The 12,151-nt window shown below is 41.7% G+C and overlaps 1 protein-coding gene across 1 annotated transcript in view; it reads left to right on the top strand.

Annotated features, from left to right (window-relative positions):
- Nucleotides 1-261: 261 nt before the first annotated feature.
- The window catches only part of LRRC7 (leucine rich repeat containing 7), a 386,471-nt gene continuing 374,581 nt past the window's right edge, over nt 262-12,151 (top strand). Inside the window, exon 1 of the mRNA XM_073357368.1 lies at nt 262-334. The gene's annotated coding sequence lies outside the window, so the exon portion shown is untranslated. The remainder of the gene's footprint in view (nt 335-12,151) is intronic.

The raw sequence follows: 12,151 nt of genomic DNA, 5'->3' as shown, positions 1-12,151 counted from the left end.
TTTTTTTTTTTGGTTGGTTGGTTGGTTGGTTGGTTGCTGGTCGGTCTGTGGGGTGGGAAAGGAGAGAGACTTCAGCTGACACGGTGCCTGTGCTACAGAGCTTCCCTCGCGTTACTCTCTGCCTCGTGGGGAAATATCCAGCTGTTCATCTGAAGGGCATTTACATCATGGTTTAGCGAGGGATCTCCCACGAAAAAACTCCCCCCTCCCCTTTCCTCTAGCTCCTTCCCCTCCCCTCCCCCCAAACTACGGACCCCAATACCTTAGGAATAACCATTCCAGCTGGTTATCTCCGGGCAGCGGAGACTGATGGACAGTCACTCCACTCTGCAATGTGAGTATGTGCCTGCTGCCTTTGAGGAAGGGGCAGCTGCTGTGCTGCTGCTCCCCTTGTAGAGGCGTGTGTGGGGGTGTACCAGCGAAATGCAAGCAGCAGCGCACAACGCTCCAGTCTCCTGCATGGGCAGCGGTGAACCTTGAGGGAGCAGCTCCTTGTGGCTTCGCTGCTCGCTGGATATGCTGCTGCCGGTGCGGGGATGGTGGGATGGAAGGGAAGCAGTGTCCTTGGGTGTGATGGTATCGACCAGATGAAATCGTGTTAGGAAAGCAGTTACTGCAAAGAAGGATGGCTGTGAATACCTCTGCTGTGCACCCCCAGTAACGCTTTACCCCTCTTCCCCCAAAACCCATGTTCAGAGAATAGGGAGAGAATGCTCCCGAGTGAGTTTGCCGCTTGTGGGTTCAGATATGGAAAGGAAATGCTGGGAAGTCTCTTGCGGCGTGGGAGGTGCGGGGGGGGAGGTCAATCGGTAATGGAAGCTCTTCCCTGGTTGCAGTCACCACTGACACTTGTGGAGAGGAGGGAAATTTGCTGCCGCTCTCCATGCCTCTTTTCTTAAGATCCCGCTTGATCGTGACTGTGTGGGAGACAGGGAGATTCATTAAGCACATTCTTGTTTGGAGAAGGAAAAGGAGTGTGTCTATATACATACATACATACATATAAATTTCAAGGCATAAAAGGTCCATTTTCAGTGATTCCAAACTGCCTTTGTGTTCCATGTGTGGAAGCTGATGAGCTCCCTGTTCTGAAATTCCACTGCTGCTTCCTTCTGTTTCCACTCCTAGACAGAGGAAAGGGCATTTATTTTAGTACTACACCAGAAGAATAGGGTGGGAGGCAGTGAAAGGCAAAAATGATGGCACAGTAAAATGGGTATTTTTTAATAAGGAATTTGCCTTACAGTAGTGATGACATATGTGATGTCAGGAACCTCAAGGAGTCTGAAGTGCTATTTCAAAGAGAGCCCTTTTTTGTAGCTGGTGTGTTGTGGTGGTGTTTTTTTTTAAATATAAAATTGTTTACCACATTGTTTCATTGCGACTAAATCAAAATATTGGAAATCTTTATTACCTAACTTGCCTCTCACTTCATCCCACCAATTAAATCATTTTCTGAATCTAGAGCACCATGATTCTTGATTCAGGCAAGTCTTCTTTAGGAACATTAGTAAAGTGATTGATATATAATCCAACTTCACTTCTTGATTCCTTCCTAATCATCATTCCAACGTAATGCCCACAGTGTGCTTGGGGTTGTTCAAGATTTAGATAAAGATATTGGGGGGTGGGGGCTGATCTAGAGTTAACTTACATCAGTGTAACTTCACTGTCAGTTACACTGGGGAGTGCATTTGGCTCAGTGAATACTGTAACATCAGGGATGAATTTGGCCCATGAGTTACTCTTAACATACACCTGTGTAAATAAGATCAGAATAAATCCCTCAGGGGCTTATAAGATCGCTGTAGGCCATAACAATTGGTTCAGTATTTCTAGTGTTCTTACTAAGGAATGGACGGTAAGGGGCTATCTAAGCCAACTTTCTGGACACAGTTAAATGCATTAATGAGTGTATTAAATTGAAAGTAAAATACTTGATACCTCAGTCAGGGAAGACAATTGGAGTTATTTTGTTTCTGACCAAGCCTATGAATAGACAGTCTACGTATCCTTTTCTTCCCCAGGATGCATTTAAAAAGGATAAGTTTATAGAGTAAAATGTATTTTTGCGGAGATGGTGTATTTTCATTATCACCACCTCTTGACCCTCTGAAATAAGATATTAAGCTTAGCAATCCTCCTGGAAAGGTCTGTACCCTTTCCAATCTTCATATTTTAACTCCTGCTCAACCTTTAATGATTAGAAACAAATAGTGATGCGGTCATTTTGAAATACTAATATTGCCATCTTTCCAGAAAGATAGGCTTAATTCCCTGTATGACTTGACTTCCCTCACCTCTATTCTAAACAGTTGGTTTCTTATAACTCCAGGAGGTTGAGAAGAAGTATGCACCAGGTCTTGGTCCTATTGAAATCAGTAGCAAAACTCCACTGATTTCAGTGGGAGCAGGATAGGGGGCCTACATGTTGGTTCAGTGGGCCTGGTTCTTCTCCCTCTAATACTGGCATAACACCATTGGCTTCAAGGGGGGTGGGGGGTGGGATTCCTATTTTACCCTGGGGCAAGTGAAAGCAGAATCAGGCTTTTGTTGTATTTCATGGAGTAGTCAGGTTGAGTTGGGTATTTTTTTCTGTGAGGCAGGGCTAGTGAAAGGTTATAACAACAGTGAAAGTATTATTAAAAGTTCCCTGAGGTTAGGGAGATAAGTGGTATTTTTATCTTGGGAATTTTAACATGCCTGTTCCCATGGCAAAATGCTTAATTCTCTTATCCCATAACTTTCATCTTAAAAGCTTTATTCCTATTTTTATTTATCCCAGTTTTATTCCTATTTTGATCTGAGCTGTTCTGGATAGCTTTAATGTGCAGAAGATTTTAATTTGAACTATATAAATTGCATTTTAATGTTAGTGTTACATGATCAGACAAGGAAAGTAACTTGCAATGGCTAGCTATGTGAGTGTTGGTTTTATGCATCTATTCATCTGGAATTCAACAAGACATGTATACTTACCATGGCAACCTCTACATCAAATGTTACTGAAGATATACTGTTTCAGAAATAGCAGCACCTTCTTAAAGAAATACAAACAATAACCTACCAAATTAACTTCAGTACGTATATCAGTAAATAAGGGAATAAAGTGTCTTGATCTGTTTTCTCAAATTTTAAGCATAATTTTCTTTATAAATAAATTTTGGTTTCACTCTATTTTTTTATTTTCTTTTGATGAAAAGGAAAGGGAAAAGTAGGGGAATTTTTAGGGCTGTCAAGCGATTAAAAAATTAATCACATGATTAATCGCACTGTTAAACAATAAATACCATTTATTTAAATATTTTTGGATGTTTTCTGCATTTTCAAATGTATTGATTTCAGTTACAACACAGAATACAAAGTGTACAGTGCTCACGTTATATTTATTTTTGATTACAAGTATTTGCACTGTAAAAAAAAAAGAAATAGTATTTTTCAATTCACCTAATACAAGTACTGTAGTGCAATCTCTTTATCATGAAAGTGCAACTTACAAATGTACAACTATGCACAAAAAAGCTGCATTCAAAAATAAAAAAATATAAAATTTTAGAGCCTGCAAGTCCACTCAGTCCTACTTCTTGTTCAGCCAATCATTCAAACAAACAAGTTTATTTACATTTGCAGGAGATAATACTGCTTGCTTCTTGTTTACAATGTCACCTGAAAGTGAGAACAGGCGTTCTCATGGCACTGTTGTAGCCGGCATCAGAATATATTTATGTGCCAGATGCGCTAAGGATTCATATGTCCTTTCATGCTTCAGCCACCATTCCAGGGGACATGATGATGGGTTCTGCTCGATAACAATCCAAAGCAGTGTGGACCGACGCATGTTCGTTTTCATTATCTGAGTCAGATGCCACCAACAGAAGGGTGATTTTCTTTTTTGGTGGTTCAGGTTCTGTAGTTTCTGCATCAGAGAGTTGCTCTTTTAAGACTTCTGAAAGCATGCTCCACATCTTGTCCCTCTCAGATTTTGGAAGGCACTTCAGATTCTTAAACCTTGGGTCGAGTGCTGTATCTATCCTTAGAAATCTCACATTAGTACCTTCTTCACGTTTTGTGAAATCTGCAGTGGAAGTGTTCTTAAAATGAACAACATATGGTGGGTCATCATCTGAGACAGCCATAGCATAAAATGTATGGCAGAATGCGGGTAAAACAGAGCAGGGGACATACAATTCTCCCCCAAGGAGTTCAGCCACCAATCTAATTAACGCCTTTTTTCTTTAACAAGTGTCATCAGCATGGAAGCATGCCCTCTGGAATGGTGGCCGAAGCATGAAGGGGCATACAAATGTTTGGCATATCTGGTACATAAATATCTTGCAATGCCAGCTACAAAAGTGCCATGCGAACATCTGTTCTCACTTTCTGGTGACACTGTAAATAAAAAGAGGGCAGCATTATCTCCTGTAAATGTAAACAAACTTGTTTGTCTTAGCAATTGGCTGAACAAAAAGTAGGACTGAATGGACTTGTAGGCTCTGAAGGTTTACATTGTTTTGTTTTTGAGTGCAGTTATATCTACATTTGTCGGTTGCACTTTCACAACAAAGAGATTGCACTACAATACTTGTGTGGGGTGAATTGAAAAATACTATTTCTTTTGTTTATCATTTTTACAGTGCAAATGTTTGTAATAAAAATATACACTTTGATTTCAATTACAATACAGAATACAACATATATGAAAAGTAGAAAAACATTCAAAATATTTAGTATATTTCAATTGGTATTCTATTGTTTAACAGTGTGATTAAAACTACGATTAATCGTGATTAATTTTTTTGTTAATCGTGTGAGTTAACTGCGATTAATTGACAGCCCTAGTAATTTTCTTTCATGTGATTCCAACAAAAGGAAGCTACTTTTGTTTTCAAACATATCCTGTATTTTAAGATCTGAATGAATTTAAGTTGATGACCATGTAATCAAGAATTTTGATATGCACAAAGAAGGTTCATTTTCAAATTGTAATAATTACAGGAAATTTTCTTTTAGGGCCACTTGAGTTTTCACCCTTTGCCAACACTTGGCATATAATACTTTGGGTTTTTGTTTTATTTTTAAACTGTGCAAACATCCACTCTCAGGTGTGTGCAACACCTTGGATGGTTTGTGTGTGTCCCTGCCCTGATGCAACCCACCCTACATGCCACAGCAGAGTAAACTTCACTGAGCAGGACTCCATCCCACACAGAAGATGTGCATCCTCTGTGTGGCTTCTTCATATCTGGTAACCGTACTACACTGATGCCATTCTCTGTGGCAGAATTTGGCCTTTAGTTCAGAAGGTAGTGTGGAAGCTATTGCCAAGTTACTTACCAGTAGTTTCTGCTGAGATTACTACAGTCTTCCATTGTGCTTAGAAAAAGGATAGCTTTTTCGAAGAAAAAGGATAGAGGAGACCTGCTGCCCACCTCCCCCCCAAGGGGCACACAGAGACGTGCCAGCAGCAGGCCTAAGGCAGCTCCCTGCCCGCTCTGCCTCCCTCCGCTCCCCTTTGCTCCCGGAAGCAGCCGGGATGTCCCTGTGGCCCCTTGGTGTGTGTCCATGTCCATGCACTTCCTCTGCCCAGAGCACCAACTCCACAGCTCCCATTGGCTGAGAACTGCGGCTGATGGGAGCTGCGGGGGCAGCGCCTGCGGGCAGCAGTGCATGGAGACCCCCTTGTTTCCCCCTGCCTAGGAGCCGCTGCTGGAGGGGTGTGTGTGCCGGTCACTTTGGGAGCCATGCCGCCTGAGGTAAGTACCGCCCCTAAACCCGCTGCCCCAGCCCAGAGCCTGCACCATGCACCCGAACTTCCTCCCACAGCTTGCACCCCCTCCTGCACCTCAAAACCCCTGTCCCAATCAAGATACCTCACTTTATTTTCATTTACTTCCCATTACTTATAGGAGGAGGATGAAGGAAAAAAAGAGTTAAAAATGGGGGGGGAGATAAGAGAGAATGTTCTTTTTCTTGGCTGGGTCACAAGGGGGGACCACGAAAATGAAGCTGCATACAGGACCCCACTAACTCTAAATCTGCCATTGCTCCAGTGCTGTCTTTTCCCCAAGGTTTCATATCAGAAGATATGGTGTGGAGTGCAAATAGATCATTCTTGCCTACACTGCTGCAGCTGTATAATTTGGGTTGTTTTTTTTTAAAGTGTATTTTAAATACAAATTCACAAACTTGGAAATTCAAAGGCAAGTCTGACATAAGACATTTTGCCCACTTACACTGATGTAAATTCTGTGTAACCTACATTAACTTTGTAGCAATTACTCTGAATTTACAGCTGTGTAACTGAGTAGAATGTGACCTCCTGACTTCAACTCATGGAGTTGAGGCACAAGTCAAAGGCAGAGGATAAGTCCCTGGAAAAATAATGGAGCAGGTCCTCAAGGAAACAATTTTGCAGCACTTGGAGGAGAGGAAGGTGATCAGGAACAGTCAACGTGGATTCACCAGGGCAAGTCATGCCTGACCAACCTGATTGCCTTCTTTGATGAGAAAACTGGCTCTGTGGATATGGGGAAAGCAGTGGACATGATATATCTTGACTTTAGCAAAGCTTTTGATATGGTCTCCCAGAGTATTCTTGTCAGCAAGTTAAAAAAGTATGGATTGGATGAATGGACTGTAAGGTAGATAGAAAGCTGGCTAGATTGTTGGGCTCAATGGGTAGTGATCAACGGCTCAATGTCTAGTTGGCAGCCTGTATCAAGCTGAGTGCCCCAGGAGTCGGTCCTGGGGCCGGTTTTGTTCAGCATCTTCATTAATGATCTGGATATTGGGATGGATTGCACCCTCAGCAAGTTTGAGGATGACACTAAGCTGTGGGGAGAGGTAGATACGCTGGAGGGTAGGGATAGGATCCAGACTGACCTAGAGAAATTGAAGGATTGGGCCAAAAGAAATCTGATGAGGTTCAACAAGGACAAGTGCAGAGTCTTGCACTTAGGACGGAAGAATCCCATGCACCGTTACAGGCTGGGGACCGACTGGCTAAGCAGTAGTTCTGCAGAAAAGGACCTGGGGATTACAATGGACCAGAAGCTGGATATGAGTCAACAGTGTGCCCTTGTTGCCAAGAAGGCTAACGGCATATTGGGCTGCATTAGTAGGAGCATTGCCAGCAGATCGAGGGAAGTGATTATTCCCCTCTATTTGGCACTGGTACTGGTGAGGCCAGATCTGGGGTACTGCGTCCAGTTTTGGGCCCTCCACTACAGAAAGGATGTGGACAAATTGGAGGGAGTCCAGCAGAGGGCAACAAAAATGATCAGGGGGCTGGGGCACATGACTTACAAGGAGAGGCTGAGGGAACTGGGCTTGTTTAGTCTGCGGAAGAGAAGAGTATGGGGAGATTTGATAGCTGTCTTCAACTACCTGAAGTGGGGTTCAAAAGAGCATGGCGTTCGGCTGTTCTCAGTGGTGGCAGATGATGGAACAAGGAGCAATGGCCTCAAGTTGCAGTGGGGGAGGTCTAGGTTGGATATAAGGAAAAATATTTCACTAGGAGGGTGATGAAGCACTGGGATCAGTTACCTAGGGAGGTGATGGAATCTTCATCCTTAGAGGTTTTTAAGGCCCGGCTTGACAAAGCCCTGACTGGGATGATTTAGTTGGTGTTGGTCCTGCTTTGAGCAGGGGATTGGACTAGATAACCTCCTGAGGTCTCTTCCAACCCTAATCTTCTATGATTCTATGATTTAATTTAGAACTTCAGTCTACTTTAATCTGTCTATTTTTCAGTTTAAAGCCTGATCTGTTAAAATTTTTACTTAAATACATGTTTTTGTTTTCCTACTACTGTACTTAATTTTATTAAAATTTTAGTGAATTCAAATGGCATATTTGATATTTGGAAGAAATGTTGCATGCCACAGAATATTATGAAAGAATATTATTAAAATAAGTATTATGTTAAAGAACCCAAGCATTTAGTACATTAGTTTAGTTAAAATGTAGTGTGTGATAAATTAGAGACCGGCCACTGTGCTACTAATTTATTATTGTATTATGGTAGCAACTAGAGGCCCAAGTGATGAGTATGTTACTGTGTTTCAAGGTACCGAATGGGACTCCTAGTAAGAGAGAGCAGCTGCTTGAAGAGTTAATATTCTAAATAGGTGAAACAGACAAAGGCAGGGAGAGGGGACTTATTATCCCCTTTTTGCAAATGAGGAACTGAAGCACAGTTCAAAGGTCTGATGTGAAACCCACTGAAGTTGTTGAGATTCTCTCTATTGACTTCAGTGGACTTTGTCTCAGGCCCTTAAGTGACTTGTTTGGGGTCATGTATGAAACTTGTGACAGAGCCAGGAACTGAACCCAGATCTCCAGTCCAGTACTTTAGCCCCACGACCAATTTCTCTTTGCACAAAATCTTTCTTTCTCTCTGTGCCTTCAGTCCTTGTTTCAAACCTACTTCTTTAGGAAGCTCTCCGTAGTTGACCTCTAATGCTCTCTATTTCTCTTACCTCACCTTATTCTCAAATTAAAAAAAAAAAATCAGTCAAGCTTCAAATACTATACATTCTAGATCTTGCCTGACCCCATCTTTCCTGTTTTCATTTTCTGTGTTTGTCTACTTTAGAATGTAAGCTCTTCAGGCAGGGACTGTTTTCATTTGTGTAAAACATCTTGCCAACATTTATTGACCTCCTTAATAATTAAATAACAATAAACGGGGAGTTTTGACAGGTACAGAACTATGATAGAAGGGAGACATAGTTATAAAGACAGGCTTGGAGGCTGGAATAGTTGAAAGTACTGATTGCTTAGGTTAAGAAGAATGAAGAGGGAAAAAGTTGCCTTTTTACTACATGGTCAGCCGTTTCGATATTATAGTTAGTTTCTGCTGATGTTATGTGGTAGGTGACAAATTTTCTTTCTCTTTGTATTTAATTTTGACTCTGTGCCTGATAATTTGTATTGTTCATGTGATGTGCATTTTGACTTTTTTGGTCATAATCAAACTGTAACTTTCATTACAATAAAAAATATTAAATTTGAAAAGGAGCTGAGTACTAAATTGGTGGTTTTCAACAGTGTTCTAATCTGTGAGGTTTTTTTGCTTAATGAACGGTTTTTATTCATGCCAACACTTCAGCTTAATGTTATAGGGCTTGTGGGTGTTAGGGAACAGAACATATTTCTATGTCTGTGAATATGATCCCACACATTTTTTTTAAAATGGGAAATTTTTTCACAGTCCTTATATGGCAAGAGATTTTTTTTCTCATACCCATGAATGTTCTCTACTGCAGCTATTTTGCAGTTTAATCTTCCTGATGAGCTGTGTGCTATATGTTTGTTAAGAGTCAGATGTGAAATGTTCTTCATTTGTTTGCTGTGGAAAATAGCTTACAATATGACCTACTCAGTCATATATAGCATACAGGCTACTATCATTGGGAGAAATGATGCTCAGATACCAATAGGTCAACATCATCATGTTCACATTACGCCTCTGGCATTTAGGGCAGTGACGAAGCTCCTCCACTCCTGTCTGTTTCTGGCAAGTCTTTCAATGGTTCCCCAGCTGCGCCCCAGGTTTTTCACCTCGGCTTCCACAGCTCTTCCCCAAGTTGTTTTTGGACAGCCTCTTTTTCGTTTGCCTTCAGATGTCCAACTTATTGCTACTCTGGTGATGGAATCAGTTTCCATCTGAAGTACATGGCCAGTCCATCTCTAATGCCTCCTGGCAATGATGATGCTCATATCCTCTTGGCTGCACTGTGTCAGTAGATCTTGGTTTGAGATTGTTCTGGGCCAAAAGATACGGAGGATTTTTCTGAGGTGGGTTGTATGGAATGAAGAGAGTTTGGACATGTCATACTTTCTGATTCCCCAGCATCTGTAATATAAAGTAATGTTGAAAGTATGCAGCTCTGATAAATCTTGAGTTTGGTTTTGGTGTTGTATTTTGATGATTTCCAGACTGTATTTAAGCTCCTGAAGGTGTTCCTGGCTTCGTTGATTTTGTTCTGGATATCCTGGCTTATTCCACGATCCTGGCTAATAGTGCTGCCTAAGTATGTGAATGTTTCTACGTTGGTGAGAACATAATCCTCTATCCGTACTGGTGATGGTGAGGCAATATTAAAGGTCATGATATCTGTCTTATTGCAATTGATTTTCAGTCCAATTTGCTGGCTGAATGCGTTGAGTCGAGTTGTTTTTTCTTGCATATGGTATTGGGCATGTGATAGGAGAGTGAGTTCATCTGCGAAGACGAGGTCTTCAAGGAATGAGAAGGGTGTCCATTTAATGCCTCTAGGCATATCTTCTGTTGTACGCTGCATTACCCAGTCAATGGCAATGCTGAAGAGGATTGGAGACATGACGCACCCCTGACGTACTCCTGTTTTGACTTCAAAAAGTGAGCTCACTGTAATCAACATTGCATGTAAAGTTGAAATAAAATTTTTTGATGGTGTTGATTATACGGAGAGGATTCCATATGCCCGCAGAATGTGCCATAGGCTGGTCCTGTGAATGCTATCAAAAGCCTTCTGAGAGTCTATGAAGTTTATGTAGAGCTGCTGTTGCCATTCTAAGCATTGTTCTATTATGTTTCGTAGAGTGAAGATCTGGTCTGTGCATCCACGCCATTTCAGAAAACCAGCTTGTTGTTTTCTGAGAATGCTATCAACTGCCTCTGATATAAGCTGGACTATGATCTTACACAATACTTCGCGTGGCACGGATAAAAGTGTGATACCATGCCAGTTATTACAATCACTGAGAGTTCCTTTCTTTGGTATCTTCACTATAACCCCATTGGTCCACTCATCTGACACTTTTTCCCTTTCCCAGACTACTGTGGATAGATGCTGCTAACTCAGGATTCACCTTGAACAATTCTGCATTCAAGTTATCCTTGCCAGGAGCTTTCCCATTTTTTAAGGATTTGATGGCTTGAATGACCGCTTCCTTAACTGGGGTGTCTGTGTTGATATCTAGATCTTTTTCTGCCTCCTGGATGTTTGCTTCCTCTTTAGGTGGCTCTCTGTTCAGTAATTCTTTGAAATGCTCTGTCCAGCGTATTTATTGTTCTTTTCTGTTGTTAGTAGGTGGCCTTGTTTGTCCCTGATGAGAGTGTTTGTTGGTGTCTGCTGTTTACCACTGATAAGCCCCGTCATTTTGTAGATTGTTCCTTGTTCACCACGAGCAGCTGTATCCTCTGTTTGTGTTGCCAGATTATCAGTATAATGTTGTATGTCCGCTCTCACAAGGCGTTTGACCTCCTGGTGTGCCTTGCTATACTGCTTGCGGTATTTGTCCTTTAGCTTCTGGGATTTTTTGTCTAAAACTTTTTTCTTCGGTGCTCATCTGGTTTCTATGGTGTTCCATGTGCTGGGTGTAAGCCACTCCTCCATTCTCTTCTGCCTGTAGCCTAGACAGCCTTCACTGATCTGTTTATAAATTGCTGTTACTTTGCCCCACTTCTTATTGATCTCCTCATTTGCATTCCCCTCCTGTTCATCAAGGTCTGCAAGTGCCTGAAACATGTTCTTTAACTGCAGAACAAAGGCTTTCTGTATTTCAGGGGACTTTAGCTTGTCAATGTCATAAAGTCTATGTCTCTTGTTTGGTGGACCCACGCTTCTCAGTTTTAGATTGATGGAGGCTGTCACAAAGTGGTGGTCGCTGCCAACATCTGCACCTCTTCTCACTTTCACAGCTGTCAGTGAGCGTCACCATTTGCCGTTGATCATCATATCGTCAATCTGGTTCTTATCTCTGCCATTTGGAGAATACCATGTCAGCTTGTGGATTTCACGATGTTGAAATAGGTTTTCGCCAATGACTAGGTCATTCATATTACAGAAATCAACAAACCTCTCTCCATTTTCATTCATGGTGCCACACTCATGTCTTCCCATTGCTCTATTGTTGTTTGTGTTGTCCTTATGGACCTTGGCATTCAGGTCCATAAGATGGTTAGGTCATGGCATGGTCGTGGCATGGTACTCTCTCTAACTCTGCCTGTAATGTAAGGTATAATTTGTCCTTTACTACTTCATCACTGTCATTTGTCAGAGCATAGCACTGAATCAGGGTGATCTTAATCGTATTTCCCTTTCAGTCTGGCTCTCATAAGTCTGTTGCTGATGGAGTTCCATTCAAGCAGCGAATGCTCCAG

Source organism: Lepidochelys kempii, chromosome 8, assembly GCF_965140285.1.
Source record: "Lepidochelys kempii isolate rLepKem1 chromosome 8, rLepKem1.hap1, whole genome shotgun sequence".
NCBI classification, from domain to species: domain Eukaryota; kingdom Metazoa; phylum Chordata; order Testudines; family Cheloniidae; genus Lepidochelys; species Lepidochelys kempii.
The sequence above is the reverse complement of the archived record's forward strand: the minus strand, read 5'-3'. Positions and strand labels throughout refer to the sequence as shown.